Genomic DNA, 15,866 nt, shown 5'->3' with positions numbered 1-15,866 from the left:
ACGCAAGCTGGTGCAGCCATTCTGGAAAACAGTATGGAGGTTCCTCAAAAAGTTGAAAATGGAGCTACCCTATGACCCAGCAATTGCACTACTGGGTATTTACCCCAAAGATACAAATGTAGTGATCTGAAAGGGCATGGGCACCTCAACATTTATAGCAGCAATGTCCACAATAGTCGAACTATGAAAAAAAGCCTAGATGTCCATCAGCAGATGAATGGATAAAGAAGATGTGGTGTATATGTATATATATACATACATATATATACACACACATATATACATACAATGGAATATTATGCAGCCATCAAAAAATGAAATCTTGCCATTTGCAACAACATGGATGGAACCAGAGGGTATTATGCTAAGCAAAATAAGTCAGTCAGAGAAAGATTATCATATGATCTCACTGATATGAGGAATTTGAGAAACAAGACAGAGGATCATAGGGAAAGGGAGGGAAAAATGAAAAAAGGCAAAACCATAAGAGATTCTTAATCTCAGGAAACAAACTGAGTATTGCTGGAGTAAAGGTGGGGTGGGAGGGGTGCAGTGGCAGAGTGATGGACATAGGGAAGGGTATGTGCTATGGTGAGTGCTGTGAATTGTGTATGACTGAGGAATCACAGACCTGTATCCCTGAAACAAAGAATACATTATATGTTAATAAACAAAACAAAATGAAACAAATAGCAATACAGTGATAAAAGGAAACTTAAATACCCCACTTTCAAAAATGGATAGATCATCCAGACAGAAAATCAATACAGAAATAATGGACTTGAACTATAAGCTGGACAAAACAGACCTAACGGATGGATGGATAGATAGATATATCTATATATATCTATCTATATAGATAGATAGATAGATAGATAGATATAACATTCCATTCAACAGCAGGAGAATACACATTCTTCTCAACCACGTGCAGAACATTCTCCAGGACAGAACATATGTTATATCACAAAACAAGGGTTAGCTAATTTAAGAAGACTGAAATCATAACAAACATCTTTTCTGCCCACTAGAAATCAATAATAGGAGAAAAACTGGAAAATTCACAAACAAGTGGAAATGAAACCATACACTCCTGAACTGCCAATTGGTCAAATAAGTGAAAAAAATCTTTAAACAAATGAAAATGAAAACACAACATATCAAAACTTACTGGATACAGAACACAATCCAGAATGGTCAACATGGTGGTCACTGTAAGATGCCTCGGTAGAGTCTTGATACATCATCAAAAGCATAGTCTTTCCAAGATGGCTTATCGGACACCTCTTTCTCCTTGTTCTGTATACGTTCAGGGGCCCAGCAGACATTTTGCTGCTGCTACAAAGCCTGCAAGGAAAACAAAAAAATGTGTGAAAGACAAAGTATCAGATGAGAAAAAAGATGAGATTGAAAAATAAAGTCATACTCCTTTATGGAAGGTAAACCTGAAGATGATGTCTACTTAAAGCGCTTATATCCAAGACAGATATATGAGGTGGAGAAAGCTATTCAGTTACTTAAGAAATTTCAAATTCCAGACTTTACTAATCCAAAGCAAGGGGGTTTATCTTGATTTGACACTGGATATGGCACTGGCGAAGAAGAAAAAAGTGGAGCCATTTGCCAGTGTTCTTCATTTGCCATACCCATTCCTTTCAGAAATCAATAATGTTCTGTATTTACAGGGAATGCATCAGAGATTAAAATAGCAGAAGAACATGGAGCTGCATTTGCAGGAGGAATTAATCTGATTCAGAAGATTTTGGATGATGAAATTCAATCAGACTTTTGTGTAGCTGTTCCAGAAATAATGCCCAAGATTAATCCATTAAAGGAAAAGCTGAAAAAAAGATTTCCAAAATTAACTTGAAATTCCATTGGCTATGACATCCCCAAAATGCTTGAATTATTTAAAACAGGACATGAAATTAAGGTAGATGAAGAAAGGGAGAACTTTCTCAAGACCAAAATAGTAACACTGGATATGCCAAGTGACTAGATAGCTGCAAATCTGCAAGCAGTTATCAGTGAAGTTTGTAAGCACAGACCAATTTGGGACCTTTCACGGTACAAGCTTTCCTTTGTAGTTCAACAAGTGAAAGTTTGTTACTAAAGATCAAGCCATTGTTGCCTAAAGAAATAGAAACCAAAGAAAGTAACAGAGAAGATGCCAAAAATATTATATTATGAAATTATTTTTAGTGGATTAAGAAGCAATAGGGAAAATTATAAAACTATATCATTTCTACAAAAAAAGTCTTCTGCATACAGCAAAAGTAGTTCTAAGAGGAAAGTTATAGTGATAAATGCCTACATTAATGAAAAGATATTAAATACACAACTTACAACTATACCTCAAGGAACTAAAAAAAGAACAAAGCCCAAAGCTAGAAGGAAGAAAATAATAAGTTTTATTTCTTTATTTTATTTCTGAAATAAATGAAATAGAGACTAGAAAAAAAAAGAAAAAGAAAAACAATAGAAATCAATGAAATTGGGCCCCTGGTGGCTCAGTTGTTAAGCCTTTAGCTCAGGTCATGATCTCAGGGTCCTGGGATTCACCCCCTAGTCGGGCTCCCTGCTCAGTGGGAAGCCTGCTTCTCCCTCTCCCAATCCCCCTGCTTGTGTTCCCTCTCTGGCTGTGTCTCTGTCAAATAAATAAATTATATCTTAAAAAAAAAAAAAGGAAATCAATGAAACTTGAGAGTTGAGTTTTTGAAAACATAAAGAAAATTGACAAACCCTTAACTAGGCTCACCAAGAAAAAAAGAGAGATGACACAAACAGTAATTACAAAAACAAACAAACAAAACAGTAATTACAAATGAAAGAGGAGACATTATAACTGACAACGGAAATGCAAAAGACCACAAGAGATAGGTTGAATAATTACAAACCAACAAATCAGATAACCTGGAAGAAATGGATAAATTACTAAAAACATACAAGTTACAGTATACAGTATACAGTATACAGTAATAGAAAATCTGAACAGACCAATAACAAATAAGGAAATGGAATCAGTAATCGAAAATCTCCCAATGATAAAAGCCCAGATGGCTTCACTGGTGAATTCTACCAAATATGTAAAGAAGAATTAATATCAATTCTTCTCAAATTCTCCTCATAACCAACACTACCCTGATACCAATCTAGACAAGGACACCATAAGACAAGAAAATGATAAGTCAACATCCCTGATTAACAAAGATGCAAAAATCCTCAAAGAAATGTTAGCAAACCAAATTAAAGAGCACATCGAAAGGATTATACAGCATGATCAAGTGCAATTTATCCTTGGGATGTAAGGATGGTTTAACATATACAAATCAATCAGTGTTAATCTATTAACAAAATGAAGGCTAAAAATCACATGATCATCTCAATAGAAGCAGAAAAAGCAATTTGACAAAATTCAACATTCTTTCATGATACAAACTCTCAACAAATTAGGTATAGAAGGCATGCATTTCAACATAATAAAGGTCATTTATCACGAACCCACTGCTAACATCATGCTCAATGGTAAAAAGTTAAAACCTTTCCTCTAAGATCAGAGATAAAACATCGAAAACATTATTGTCAAGTCAATAAAGTACTGGAAGTCTTAGCCACAGCAATTAGTAAAGAGAAAAAAAATAAAGACATCCAAGTCAGAAAAGAAGAAATAAAATTATCTGTTTGCAGATGACATAATCTAATATATAGAAAATCCTAAAGTCTCTACCAAAAATGTATTAGAATAATGAATTCAGTAAATTTGCCAGATATAAAATCAACACACACAAGTCACTTGCATTTCTATACACTAATAATAAACTCTCAAATAAAAATTAAGAAAGCAATTCCATTTAAAATAGCATCAAAAAATAACAAAATACTTAGGAATAAATTCAAACATGGAGGTGAAAGACCTATACGCTAGAAACTATAAGACACTGATGAAAGCAAATGAAGAAGTCACAAATTAATGGAACAACCCTGTGTTCATGGATTAGAAGAAATAATGGTGTTAAAATGTCCATTTACCCAAATTATTCTACAAAATCAATGCAATCTGTGTCAAAATTCCAAGGGCACTTTTCACAGAAATAGAAATGATCCTAAAATTTGTACAAAACCACAAAAAACTGAAACACTAAAGCAATTTTGAGAAAGAGAAACAAAGCTATAGGCATCACACATATTGATTTCAAACTATATTACAAAGATACAGTAATCAAAACAATATGATACAGATATTTTTTAAAAAGCATATATAACAGTGGAACAGAACAGGGAGCCCAGAAATAAACCCACATGTATATGGTCAACTAATCCTTGACAAGGAGGCAAGAACACACAATAGAAAAAGGATAGTCTCTTGAATAAATGATACTGAAAAAAATAGGATAGCCACATACAAAGAAATGAAGCTGGATCCTATCTTATACTATTCAAAAACATTAACTCAGAATGGATTAAAATTTATTTTTTTTTCATTGTGATAATATCTATGTATTTTTTTAATCATTTTTTAATTTATTTTCAGCATAACAGTATTCATTGTTTTTGTATCACACCCAGTGCTCTATGCAGTCCATGCCCTAATACCCACCACCTGGCTCCCCCAACCTCCCACCTCCCCACCTCTTCAAACCCTTCAGATTGTTTTTCAGAGTCCATAGTCTCTCATTGTTCACCTCCCCTTCCAATTTCCCCCAAATGCCTTCTCCTAACTCCCCATGTCCTCCATGCTATTTGTTATGCTCCACAAATAAGTGAAACCATATGATAACTGACTCTCTCTGCTTGACTTATTCCACTCAGCATAATCTCTTCCAGTCCCGTCCATGTTGCTACGAAAGTTGGGTATTCATCCTTTCTGATGGAGGCATAATACTCCATAGTGTATATGGACCACATCTTCCTTATCCAGAATGGATTAAAACTTAAATGTAAGACCTGAAACTAGAATTCGTGGAAGAAAAGATAGGAAAAAGCTCTTTGATACATGTCTTAGCTATGATCTTTTGGATCTGACTCCAAAAGCATAGGTAACAGAAGCTGAACTAAATAAGTAGGACTCTACCAAATTTTTAAAACTTCTGCAAAGTAAATGAAACAGTCAATAAATTGAAAAGGGAACCTACAGAATGGGGGAAGATATTTGCAACCCAGGTATCTGTTAAGGAGGTAATATCCAATGTATATATAAACTCATACAACTAAATAGCAAAAAGCAAATAATATAATTTAAAAATAGGCAAATGACCTGAATAGACATTTTTCCAAAGAGGGCATACAGATGGCCACCAATAGGTACACGAAAATGTACTCAATATCACTAATCATTACGAAATTCAAATCAAAACTGTGAAATATCACTCCATACCTGTAAGAAGAGCTATCGCATCCAAAAGACAAGAGATATAAAATGTTAGCAAGGATGAAGAAGAGAAAATCCTTAAATATTGTTAGAATATAAATGGGTATAACCGCTATGGAAAACAGAATGGTGGTTTATTAGAAAGTTAAAAGTAGAACTAGCATATGATACATTAATCCTAGTTCTGGATATAAATCCAAAGGAAATGAAATCAGTATCTCAAAGAAATATCTATACTTCCATGTTCAGGGAAGTATTATTCACAATAGCCAAGATATGAAAACAACCTAGGTGTTTGTCAACATATAACAGATAAAGGAGATGTGGTGTATATGTATGCAGTAGAATATTATTCAGCCATAAAATAGAGGAAAATCCTGTCGTTTTAACAATATGGATGAACCTGGAAGATCTTATGCTAAGTAAAATAAGCCAGACAAAGACAAATCCTGTATGGTATCACTTATATGCGAAATCTAAAAAGAAAAAAGAAGCCAATTTCATAGAAATAGAATAAAATGGTGGTTTCCAGGAGCTGAGGATAGAGAGAAATGGGGATATGTAGGTCAAAGTGTATGAAGTTTCAATTATAAGAAGAATAATTTCTGAGGGTCTCCATTACAGCATAATGGGTATAGCTAATAATACAGTATTGTAAATACTTGAAAGTTGCTGATAGTGGGTGTTAAGCATTCTCAATACATAATAAAAAAAGACTTAACTATGTTAGATGGTGGTTGTATTAATTATCTGGATCTTGGTAATTATTCCACAATGTGTGTGTGTGTGTGTGTGTGTGTGTGTGTGTGTGTAAGATCATCATGTTGTGTAATTTTAACATATACAATTATTTTGTCAATTATTCTTCAATATATAAAGTTAGGGAAAAGATATTATAACTAATTTCCATATATTCAAGTAGTTAAAGGAAAGATTAAGCATATAGAAACATGGAGATATAAAAGACCCAAATTGAACTTTTATTTATTTTTTTAAAGATTTTATTTATTTACTTGACAGATAAGTAGAACACAAGTAGGCAGAGAGGCAGGCAGAGGGAGAGGGAGAAACAGGCTCTCCACTGAGCAGGGAACCTGATGTGGGACTTGATCCCAGAACCTTGGGATCATGACCTAAGCTGAAGGCAGCCACTTAACCTACTGAGCCACCCAGGTGCCCCCAAACTGAACTTTTAAAAATGAAAACAATGGTTGTGATGGAAAATACATTTAAATGAGTTGACAGGAGAGGAGACATTGCTAAGAAAAAAATTAGTAAAGCTAAAGACATAGCAATTCAAACTCTTCTAAATAAAATACACAGAGAAAAAAAAAATGAACAGTAAAGATTCAGTTCTGGAACAACTTCAAGATCCCCAGAATATATATAGTTGGACTCCTAAAGGTAAGGGATACAGAAAAAAAAAAAAAACCCACAAAATTTGAAGATATAATGGCCAAAAAAGTTTACAAACATGATCAAAACTATAAATCTACAGATTCAAAAAGACCAGTGAGCCCTAAACATTAAAAATGTGAAGAAAATCAAACCAAGACACATTGTAATTAAATTGCTTAAAGCCAGTAAAAAAGAGAAAAATCTTAAAAGCATCCAGAGAAAAAGACACATAATGCAGAGTAGAACAAAGATAGTGACAGGAGATTTCTCACTGAAATGTGAGAAATTAAGTCAAACTTAATTGAAACAATTAAGTCAAACTAAAAGGCAGTTGACCGTCATCTTTAAAGTACTGAAAGAAAAAGAAAAAAAAAACTATCAACACAGAATTCTTAAGTCAGCAAAAATATCTTTCAAAAATGAATGGAAAATAGATTTTCCCAGACATTCACAATCACAATCTGAAAGAGTTTATCACCAACAGATCTGCAACATAAGCAGAAGGAAATGATACCAGATGGAAACTAGACAAAAGAATAAAGAGCACTGGAAATGGTAATTACATGGGTAAAAGATTTTTGTATCATTATGTACATATCTTTAAAAGATAATTGAATGCTTATGGAAAAAATAACAATACTATAGGGGTCATAATATATGAAAAAGTAAATTACATAATAATAATAGCACAATGGCCAAGAGGCAAAAATGTTATAATGTTCTTATAACCCATGTAAAATGATATAATATCACCTAGGTAGGCTAAGATTAAGTTAAAGATCAATGAAGACATAATACTTAAACTATTAAAATAACAAAGAATTGTAAGTATTAAGCCAACAAAGTAAATAAAATTGAATTATAAAACATGCTCAATCCAAAAGAAGTCATAAAAAGAAGGAAAAGGTAACAACAACAACAAAACAGATGGGTCAAATAGAAAACAAGATGATAAATTTAAATCCAACCATATCAATAACTGCATTAATTTAAATAGTCTGTGGTAGGCAGAATTTCAGAAAGCCCCTGAGATTCATGACTCCTATTATGTATACTTTGTATAATTCCCTCCCCTTGAATATGGGTAGGTTCTTTTAAAAGATCAGAAACTGAAAAAGTCAGAAAGACTCAAAGAGATAGCAGATGCTCTCCTCTTACACTTGAAGAAGCAAACTGTCATGTTGAGGAGAGCGCCAAATGACAAGGACCTTAGAGTGGCCTCAAGGAGCTGAGAATGACCCCTGATGATAAGCCAGAAAAAGAGAACTTAACTCATACAGTTTCTAGGAACTGAATTATACCTACAACTTGAGGGAGCTTGGAAGCAGATCTTTCCATAATCAAGCCTCCAGGTGAACGATGCAGCCTACTGGCAACTTGATGTCAGCTTTGTGAAGCCCTGAGCATAGAGCCCAGGTAGGATGCACCAGACAAGTGATCCGTGTAAACTATGAGATTATAAATTTATGTTTTAAATTGTTGTTTGTGGTAATTTCTCACTCAGCAAATTAACACATGTTATAAACACACCAATTAAAAGGCATAGACTGTCAGAGTGGAGGGGAAAAAACCCTACTCAATTACATGCCACCTATAACAAAATTACTTTAAACATGAATAAACAAGGTTACAAGTTAAAAGAATATAAAATGATATACTATACTAGCATCAATCAAAAGAAAGCTGGAGTAACTATATTAATATATTACTATACTATATATATTAATATAGTTACTATTATATATTAATATAGTTGATATATTTTATATATTAATATAGTTAATATATTATATATTATATAGTAATATATTAATATAGTTACTCCAGTTGATATATTACTATATTATTAATTATTATTATTAATTATAATTAATTATAATTATTGTTAATATATTACTATATTACTAATATATATTATATGATATTAATACAATATTTCAAAGACTATTACCAGGGTTTTTTAAAAGGGTCATTTGAAAATGATAAAGAAGCCAATCTATCTAGAGGGCATGTAGTAACAAACCTTCAAATTATATGAAACACTGATAGCACTTCAAAGAGAAATTTGCAAATCCATAATTGTAAATGGAAATTTCAACACCTCTCTCTCAACAGTTGATAGATAAGAACAGCTGATAGATAAGATAGATAGAAATTTACTAAAGATAGAGAAGATTTAGGGATGCCTGGGTGGTTCAGTCATTAAGCATCTGCATTCAGCTCAGGTCATGGTCAGCCCAGAGTCCTGGGATTGAGCTCCACATCAGGCTCCCTGCTCTGCGAGGAGCCTGATTCTCCCTTTCCCTCTGCCTGCTGCTCCCCCTACTTGTGCTGTCTCTCTGTCAAATAAATAAATAAAATCCTTAGAAAAGGTAGAGACAAAGATTTAAACATTATCCAACATTTCCTAATTGATATTTGTAGAACATTCCATCCAAAAAAAACCACATTCTTATAAAAAGATTCAAGTCATACAAAGTATAATCTCTGACAAAAATGGAATTAAATTACATATCAATAATAAAAAGTTATCAAGAATAACCTCAAATATTTAGAAACTAAATAACACACTCTATATAACCCCTGGGTTGAAAAAACATTTAAAGGGAAAATTAGAAAGTATTTTGAATAGAATGAAAATTAAACACAACACATAAAAATTTGGGATATGCAAGTAAAGCACTTAGAGGGAAATTTATACCACTGCATGCCTGGGAAGATAATACCTTAGAAAAGATAATGTTCTCAAATAATGACTTTAGCTTCCATCTTAAGAACTATAAGAACAAAATAAGCCCAAAATAAGCAAAGGAAAGGAAATAAAGGTCAAAAAGAAAAATCCATTAAATAAAAAATAAGAGTAGAAAAACATCAGTGAAACTAAAAGTTAATCACTTGAGAAGATCAATAAGATCAATAATCCTCTAGCCATACTGAAAAGGAGAAAGATAAACACCTTTAACTAGGATTAGAAATAAGAGAGGTGACATCACTATAGACTCTACAGGTATTAAAATCATAAGTGGCAGAGGGCTGGCTGCCTCAGTCATAAGAACATGCAATTCTTGATCTCAGGGTCATGAGTTTGAGCCCCATGTTGGATGTAGAGATTAGGTAAATAAAACTTAAAAAAATAAAAATAAAAAATAAAATAATAAGGGAGTATTACGAAGAAAAAAATCAACAATTCAGATAAAATTGACAGATTCTATGAAAGACACAAACTACCAAAACTAATGCTAATAAATAAATAAATAAATAAAAATATTAACTTGAATAGCCCTTTATCTATTAAAGAAATTGAATTTGTAGTTAAAAACATTCCCACAAATACTATTTCAGGCTCAAACGATTTCACTAGGGAAACTCCACAAAACTTTTAAAAAAGAAATACAACAAAATTTACAGAAATACAGAAGGTAACAGACAATGGAACATTTCTCAACTCATGTGATGAGAACTACATTACCAATTGTATACAAACTCATTTTCTTCAAAAACGTGAAGAGAAGGAAGTACATCACAATACATTATATGAAGCCGACATTATCCTGATACCAAAGCTAGACAAAGACATTACAAGAAAAAAAAGGAAAACATAGACAGTAGCCTTCATGAAATTCTTCATAAAATTTTAACAACTCAAATCAAATAATATGTAAAAGGATAAAGCATGACCAAATAGAGTTTATTCCAGGAATTCAGGTTTAATTTATATTCAATCAATGTGATTCTCTATACTAACAGACTAAACAATAAAAACTATGCACTGTGAAAAACAATAGAGAGGTTCCTCAAAAAATTAAAAATTGATATACCACATGATTCAGTAATTCCATTACTATTTACCTAAAGGAAAAGAAAAAAACACTAATTTGAAAAGATACATGCACCTCTATCTTTATTGCAACATTATTTATAATAGCCAAGATATGAAAACAACCCAAGTGTCCACTGATAAATGGGTAAAGAAGATATGGTATATATGTACAATGGAATATTCAGCCATTAAAAAGAAAGAGATCTTGCCATTTGCAACATTGATAGACTTTGAGGTTATTATGCGAAGTGACCTAAGTCAGACAGAAAAAGACAAATACCATATAACTTCACTTACATGTGGAGTATAAAAAACGAAACAAATGAATAGACAAACAAAAAAACAGAAAAAGACCCTTAAATACAGAGAACAAACTGATGGTTGCCAGGGAGTAGGGGGTGTGAGGCAGAATGAGTGAAGGGGAGTGGAAGATACAGGCTTCCAGTTATAGAATAAGTCACAGGAATGCAATGTACAACAAAAAGATAATAATCAATAGTATCATAATAGCATTGTATGGTGACAAATAATAGCTATACTTGTGGTGAGGATAGCATACCTATAAATCACTTTGTATACCTGAAACTAATATTGCATTGTATGTCAATAAATAAATAAATAAAAGTTCTTCATGAGTCTTAGGAATATACAAATTAAAACTTAAGTGATGTGCTACCACACAATTCTTGGGATGTCTAAAATTTTTAAAATGACATATCAAGTGTTAGCAAGGATGTGGAACAACTGAAATTCTCATACACTGCTGGTGGAAATATGAAATGGTGTCATTTGTCAAATAAGCAATTTCTTAAAAAGTTAAACATTCACCTATATTATGACCCAGCCATTACACTCTTAGCTACTTACCCAAGAGAAATGAAAGGACATGCTCCTACAAAGACTTGTACACATTCATAACATCTTTATTTGTAAAAGCCAAAAACTAGAAACAACCCTAATGTCCATCCAAAGGGGATAAAAAATAATGACATATACATACAATGGAATATGTTTTCAATAAATAGGAATAAACTATTGATACAGTAATAACACGAATGAATCTCAAAAAATAATTATGTGAAAAAGCCAGACCCAAAAGAAAAAAAGTATGTCTCCATATGACTCTGTTTAGAGGAAATTCTAGAAAATACAAATTAATCATAAAAGAAAAAGCAAATTAGTGAGTGCCTAATATGGGGAACAGGAAGAAAGAGCAGAAAAGAGGTTGCAAAGGAGCAGAGGAAACGTTGAGGGGGGATGAATATATTTATTATATTGATTGTGATGTTATCTTGATTGTGATAGCATATACATATGTCAAAACCCACCAAATTGTGTCCTTTAAATATACGCAGTGTTATGGTTTGAATTGTGTACCCCAAATTTCACATGCTAAAGTCCTAACCCCTAATATCTCTGAATGTGACCATATTTAGGAAACCGGAGCATTACAGATGTAATTAGATGTCATTCTGGAGTAGGGTAGTGCCCTAATTCAAGATGATTGGTACCCTTAGAAAAAGGGGAAATCTGGACACAGACACATGGACAGGGAGAATGCCATGTGATGATTGGAATTATGCTGCCACGAGGCAAAGAACTATCAGAAACTAGGACACAGACCTGGAACAGATCCCTTCCCAGCACCTTCAGAGGGAGCCTGGCCCTACTAACATCTTATCTCAGACTTCTAGCCTCTATGACTGTGAGACAATAAAGTTCCATTGTGTAAGCCACTCAGTTTGTGGTACTTTATTATGGCAGCCCTAGGGAAAAAATACATGCAGTTTATTGTATGTCAGCTATTCCTCAACAAAGCCATTTTTAAAAATCCAGTCTGTAGAAATGATCTGTGCCCACTTCTCTGGCTTCATGTCATACAACTCTCACACTCTACCCATTACTTACAACGTTCCTTTGAACATTTTTTTTTTTTTAAAGATTTTATTTATTTGCCAGAGAGAGAGAGAGAGAGAGAGAGAGAGCGAGCAAGTGAGTACACACAAGCAGGCAGAGAGGCAGGCAGAGGCAGTGAGAGAAGCAGGTTCCCCGCCGAGCAAGGAGCCCGATGCGGGACTCGATCCCATGACCCTGGGATCATGACCCGAGCCGAAGGCAGCGGCCTAACCCACTGAGCCACGCAGGAATCCCTCCTTTGAACATTCTAAACTTGTTCTCGCAACAGGACTTTTTCATTTGCTATTGTTCCTTATGAAGAGCTTTTCCACGTTATCCAAATGGCTTCCTCATCAGGTCAGTTTAAAAACTACTTCATCAGGGCACGTATTTTCATGGAGCACTGGGTGTGGTGCATAAACAATGAATCTTAGAACACTGGGGGAAAAAAAAAGGAAAAAAACCCTACTTCCTCAGAAAAGCTTTCCTTCACCAACTCTACTATAGCACCTTGGACCTTTTATTTTTTTTAAAGATTTTATTTATTTGAAAAAAAAAAAAAAAAGAAAGCATGAGCAGGGGGAGGTGGAGGGGCAGAGGGAGCAGGACAAAGAGATTCCCTGCTAAGCAGGGAGCCTGACACCAGGCTCAATCCCAGGACCCTGAGATCATGACCTGAGCTGAATTCAGATGCTCAACGAACTGAGCCACCCCAGGGGGCCAACTCTGTCATTTTTTAATTATCTCACACTTTCTTTATAGAACTTAAAACTTTGATGTTTTGTTATTTGTTTACAGGTTTATTTTCTATTTCTCCCCTTCCAAGTAGGATGTTAGCACCCTACGTGGAGGGGATTATCTGTCCTGGTCATCACTGTATCCTTAGATTTCAAACTAACCTATTATATATACTAGATGTTCAATTAATATTTATTGAATGCATAAATAAATGGAAATAGATAGCTTTCCCCAGAGTTTATAATTAGAAACATAGAGATGTTATTAATTACTTGAATGTTCTGGATTTTTTTTTTTTTGCATTTTTTTTTTCTTTTTAAGTAGTCTCTGCCCAACATGGGGCTTTAACTCACCACCCTGAGATCAAGAGTCACATGCTTTACCAACTGAGCCAGCCAGGCACCCCAACTTCTCTGATGTTCTATAGATAGTTACAAGCAAAGGCAAGCTAAAAAGTTTCCTGATGTCCTTATATTGCATTCAAATTTTAACTCATTCTCAAAGGAAAAAAAAAAAAAGCCACCCACAATCTTCAATTAGCTAAAGAGAGGAGCGACATTGGAATATGAATCAGACTTACTGATTTTCTAGTTTGCTCTACTTCCATAAAGTTCTAAAAATCTTGTGCAACAGTTTTTAAAAAATCAGTTTATCTATCTGAATTCTGAGTTATCAGTAAGAGTCATGTTAGAATAGTCTTCCAGGGGCGCCCGGGTGGCTCAGTGGGTTAAGCCGCTGCCTTCGGCTCAGGTCATGATCTTAGGGTCCTGGGATCGAGTCCCACATCGGGCTCTCTGCTCAGCAGGGAGCCTGCTTCCCTCTCTCTCTCTCTCTCTCTGCCTGCCTCTCCGTCTACTTGTGATCTCTCTCTGTCAAATAAATAAATAAAATCTTAAAAAAAAAAAAAAGAATAGTCTGCCATTTGAAGCAAAACCTGTTTATTAAACTCTTTCTAATGCTTTCTTTTAAAACAATACAGATAAATGATAGCAAGTAGAGTTGGACCTAATGTGCATGTTGATCATTTCATTATCATGAAACTCCCAAGTAGAGGGACAAAATTGATTTAATATGTATAAAAATTATGTCAATTTGCTTTTCTTTTCTGGGAACATATTAAAGCCCCTAAAATGCCAGATTTATATGAATTTACATAAACTTTTTCCATCCATTTGAAAACATTTTTGAAATTAAGGTTATATATAAATGTTAATAGGAATTGCTAGCATCTTCAGTAATAATATTCATAGTGTTATAAAGTCAGATCAGTATCAAGTTTTCTTTCCTGTAAATAAAAACTTATCTGTTGATCCCTTAGTGTAATATCATTCACTCTATTTTTGTTACTTTATATAAACTCTTGGTAATTAGATATTATTTCTCTGGCTGAATAATATGAGCAGTATTAACTATACTCATAATAACATGTGCAGCCATTTCCTAGCAGCTAATCAACAATATTAATCAACAATGTTAACACAAATTTTGGGTTATTAACATCGCCAAAAATTATTTCAACTTTCCTCATCTTTGTTTAGTACACCTTTTATTTTAAAAGAAGTTCATGCTATTTTATATGCAAAAATCAATAAGATTCTATTAGCAAACTAATCTGCAGTAGCCAAGAAATAATAAATAGTGCAGTTAACTTCCTTTGCTACATGTGTGTATAAAACAACTGAAGTGAGAGAAGCTAGACACAAAAGATCACATATGGTGCAACTCCATTTATCTGAAATATACAAAATAGGTAAATCCATAAAGACAGGGCACTCTGCCAGTTACCAAGAGTTTTAGGGAATGGGGAATAACAGCAAGTGGGTACAGCAAATGGATATTCTTTTGGGGTTATGAAAATGATTTGGAACTAGATAAAGGTAGTGATTGCACAACATTGTGAATGTACATTTTTTACAGAACAAAAACAAACAGTCCTAAATTTGTATGGAACCACAAAAGAGCCTGAATAACTAAAGCATTCTTGAAAAAGAAAAGCAGACCTGGAGGCATCACAATTCTGGACTTCAAGTTATATTTAAAAAGCTATAGTGACTGGCAGACAGTATGGAGTTTCCTCAAAAAGTTGAAAATGGAGCTACCCTTTGACCCAGCAACTGCACACTGGGTATTTTCCCTAAAGATACAAAGGTAGTGATCTGAAGGGCTATGTGTACCCAAATGTTTTTAGCAGCAATGTCCACAATACTCAAACTATGGAAAGAACCTTGATGTCTATCAACAGATGAATGGATAAAGATGATGTGGGGTGTGTGTGTGTGTGTGTGTGTGTACACGATGGAATACTAGGCAGCCATAAAAAAACCCAAAATCTTGCCATTTGGAATGACGTGGATGGAACTAGAGGGTATTATGCTAAGTGAAATAAGTCAATCAGAGAAAGACAATTATCATATGATCTCTCTGATATGAGGAATTTGAGAGGCAGGGCAGGGGCTCATGGGGAGTAGGGAGGGAAAAAAAATGAAACAAGATAGGATTGGGAGGGAGACAAACCATAAGAGACTCTTAATCTCACGAAACAAACTGAGGGTTGCTGGGGAATGGGGGTAGGAATGGGGTGGCTGGGTTATGGACATTGGGGAGGGTATGTGCTATGGAGTGCTGTGAAATGTGTAAGACTGATAA

The 15,866-nt window shown here is 33.9% G+C and overlaps 1 pseudogene; it reads left to right on the top strand.

Annotated features, from left to right (window-relative positions):
- Nucleotides 1–1,202: 1,202 nt before the first annotated feature.
- On the top strand, nucleotides 1,203–2,190 carry LOC111142794 (annotated as a pseudogene).
- The last annotated feature ends 13,676 nt before the right edge of the window (nucleotides 2,191–15,866 follow it).

The sequence above is a fragment of the Enhydra lutris genome, unplaced genomic scaffold (assembly GCF_002288905.1).
Source record: "Enhydra lutris kenyoni isolate GAN:26980312 unplaced genomic scaffold, ASM228890v2 scaffoldscaffold9, whole genome shotgun sequence".
NCBI classification, from domain to species: Eukaryota; Metazoa; Chordata; class Mammalia; order Carnivora; family Mustelidae; genus Enhydra; species Enhydra lutris.
The sequence above is the reverse complement of the archived record's forward strand: the minus strand, read 5'-3'. Positions and strand labels throughout refer to the sequence as shown.